Genomic DNA, 3,795 nt, shown 5'->3' with positions numbered 1-3,795 from the left:
AGTAAGCACGCTGGAGGTGTTTGGGATTGTAATTAAAGTTGTGGCGCCTGGAAAATCCTCCGTCTGTTATTATAATTTTTTTTTCTAAAAGAAACTATCCTAGCTCACCAAACTTATGGGGCTAATTAGAGCCTAATTAAAGTTACTTGTTTCTATTTTAAAATCTGCCCACTGAGAGAGCCGCAAGGCAGGAGGGAACATATTTTGAAAGTGACAGTTCTAAAAATGCTTCCCGCCCCGGTCCCTGAGCTGCATTGCTCTGATTCGTGCATTGATTTATTTCCGATGAAAATGATGGTCTGCTCTGTCTTCTCTGCGGCTCTGCTCCCAGAGCCCCCTCTCATTGAGCCGCGTGAAAGCATTTGTTTCACGAACAAAAGAGTCTTCTTTGCCATTCGTCTTTGGGCTGGACAAGCTGACCATCGCCCTCAGAGTTTAGGTCATCTCGAAAAGGGCTCATGGCAAAAGCAGGAGCCAAGAGACCAGGAATCAGTGCAATATTGAATCCAAAGAGGAGAGGAGGGTAGCACTGGCTGAGGGCTTGCTCTGTACTAGATGTCGTTCTGAACAGCTTGTACCGATTTAATGCTCGCTCTAGCCAAGCAAGCTCCGTGCTGTGTATCATAGATGTTACAGGAACAGAAACAGGAAGTGAAGAAGGGTGAGATCCGCTGCTGTGAGGCCAAAGAGCTAATCGTGCTGAATCCAGGATCCAAAGGAACTTCTGACTCAAAAGTAAGCTTCTCCAGGACGAACAGTCACCACTCCACCGTGATCCCTCCTAAAAGGTCGCATCACTGAGGCAGTAACCCACTCTCTGTCTCAGGCTTCTTCTTCTGTAAAATGAAAATAATAGCATCTAGGTTGCCACTTGTCTGAGTGGTAGTGAACAGATAACATGATGAATTTGAAAGTTCTTTAGAAAATGGGAAGTGACACTCCCGGATTCATCTTAGGAGATCTGCAAACCATATACCTTTCCATGAATCACCTCTTTCGGGGGTGCTGCTTCCATGCGCTTTGTGCCAGAGGCAAGTAACACAATCCAGATCTGAGGCCATTTGCCTTGGCTCAGGTGCCTCCGACAAAAGGCAGATCTTCCTTCTGTGTCTTGGAGTTTTTCACCCGGGAACGCTGCGAAGCCCGACTTGATGGGTCGTCTCTCTCCTCCCTGCTTGTCCCCTTGCTCGTCTTTCTCTTCTGATCCCCAAGTGCGAACCCCCTAGGTCAGAGTGTGCTGCTGGTGGCTGGTCTGCCTCCCCTGGGGCCCCTCTGTAGGGCACACCGCACTCTCTCCTACCTGCCCTGAAAGGAGGCGGAAGGCAGGGGGGACCCCAACGAGGCGGGGGCACACCACTTGAAGAAGTCAACTCACTCTCAAGGGCACATGAGTACCTCACTTGCCTTACCCTAGTCTGGGGCCTGGACAAGTCCCACATCCTTCTGTCGCCGGCACAACACCCACCTTAAACATGTTTGTGACCATGTTCTGGTCATCAGAGCGTCCAGCGGTGGCTCTCATGAACTTCGGATCTGTGTTTCTGGTCTAGCCTGTGCCACTTTTTCCTCGTGTTCCAACCCCGGTAGAAATTCTAGCTTAGCAACATAAAATTAGTAACAATTTATGGATTGCCTACAGAAAGCCAGGTCTGTACTTAGCTACTTCACATGCATTATTTCTAATGATCACAATAAGCTTTTCCTCCTTCAGGGAGGTGGTGCTCCGAGCAGTTCCAGGCAGTTCGGCGATGCCCACACTGGCTTGGCTGTCACGGGAGGGCATTTGGCTAAACTTCCAACCTCCTTTCTGGCCCATTGCCTTTGACCATTCGAATCTTCCTTTAGGGATGCTCTACACCAAGAGGAGGATGAAGGACAGAAAAGTTTCTCGATTTACTTGGTGAGAAAGGAGGCTAAGGTCCTTGGGCAAGTTCACGCCAAAGCGCTCACCAGCCCCGCTCCTCCAAGGAGACTAAACAGGCGTAGGCGGAAGGTGTTTGGCTTGAGTTACAACACTGTGGAGATCGCACAAGGGATCGGCTTCTGTAATTAACCCCTTACTGCCTGGTGTCCCCTTGCAGTGACTGGACCCCTAAGAAGACGTGCCAAGGTTTCGATGGGCAAGGGAGATGTTGAAATGTATCATTTTGAGGTGTGACCAAGAAAACATGGAAGAAGTCTAAGCGGGGGCGACCCTTGGCTGAAGGGAAGCTTTGGCCTTCCTTAGCAGCTCGCTCTTAGGTTGTTTTCCTTTTGCGGTCACCATAGCATGGGAAATCGAGCACTCGCGCAATGCTCGTGCATGGAGCTTTGAGAGGGTCTTAGCAGGTGGTGATGTGTTGGGTCACAGTGGTGACATGTGACGGGACAGGGCATTCCAAGCAGCATTTGTCAGGGCTGATGGGCTTACAGTATTTTCTCTGTCATCATAGGGGCAAACCTAGACTTCATATGGTATTTGTTTTGCTGTAGGAAAATAGCATCGGGGCACCTGGGTGGCTCAGTCAGTTAAGCATATGCCTTTGGCTCGGGTCATGATCCCAGGGTCCTTGGATGGAGTCCCGCATTGGGCTCCTTGCTCAGTGGGGAGCCTGCTTCTCCCTCTGCCCCACCTCCTGCTCATGTTCTTTCTCTAATAAATAAAATCTTTAAAAAAACCCCAAAACTAATCACATGTTGTAAAAAGGGAAAAAAATAGTTATCCTACAACTGAACACAATCTATCTATTTTGAGTATTTTCTAGGTTTTGATCATCTTTTTTTTTTTTTTAATTTGACGGAGCACAAGCAAGGGCAGGGGCTGCAGAGGGAGATGGAGAAGCAGGCTCCCCACTGAGAAGAGAGCCCAATTTGGGGCTCGATCCCCGGACCCTGGGATCATGACCTGAACTGAAGACAGATGCTTAACCAACTAGGCCACCCAGGAACCCCTTAATCATCTTTTTCTTTTCAAAAAGTTTTATTTATTTTTGAGAGAGAAAGAGAGAGAGCACAAGTGGGAGGGGTGGAGGGGGAGGGGGACAGAATCTTCAGCAGACTCCCTGCTGAGTGTGGAGCCCGACGTGGGACTTGATCCCGTGACCCTGACATTAGGACCCAAGCCAAAACCAAGAGATGGACACCCAAGTGACGGTGCCACCCAGGAACCCCAATCATAGGCATACTCTTGTTGCTTCCCTTGGGCAGATTATACTCTGGGGAGAGAAATATGGGGCAATGTTGGGGGTGGAGCAAGATGGCCAGTGTCTGAGAGGGTAGAGAACTGACCTTTCTGATGGTTGCAGCACTGATTTCGGGGGTGATGAGGAGGTTACATTTTCCAAAGGGCAGAAGTTTGCGGGTAACTTCAGAGGACGTTTCTCAGCATGAAGTGAGCAAGAGCCATTCCCATCTACCTGTGACTTTGACTGTGGGTACCCCTGGACTGGGGACTCTGTGTTTGCTTCATCCGGTTTCTGAAATCTTGTCGCAGCGACTGAGGGCATCGCTGGCAGGTGTGGCTTCTTCTCTCCTCACCTTCTGTGCCAGTCCGTGCACAGATTGTATCTAATTACCTATTGGAATAGCCTTCCAGAGCCTGACGGCAAGGCTTGCTTATTGTGTGGAATCAGAAAAAAAAAAAAAAAATCCAGATTCACCAAAATCTCCAAGAACCATTTTGTTATTGTCATTACGTAAAAGGTTACCACCTTACCTTGGTGTAATTGTTAGAAAACATGCTTTTTTTTTTAAAGATTTTATTTATTTATTTGACAGAGATCACAAGTAGGCAGAGAGGCAGGCAGAGAGAGAGAG

Source organism: Enhydra lutris, unplaced genomic scaffold, assembly GCF_002288905.1.
Source record: "Enhydra lutris kenyoni isolate GAN:26980312 unplaced genomic scaffold, ASM228890v2 scaffoldscaffold65, whole genome shotgun sequence".
Classification (NCBI taxonomy): Eukaryota; Metazoa; Chordata; class Mammalia; order Carnivora; family Mustelidae; genus Enhydra; species Enhydra lutris.
Note: the sequence above shows the minus strand (reverse complement) of the source record.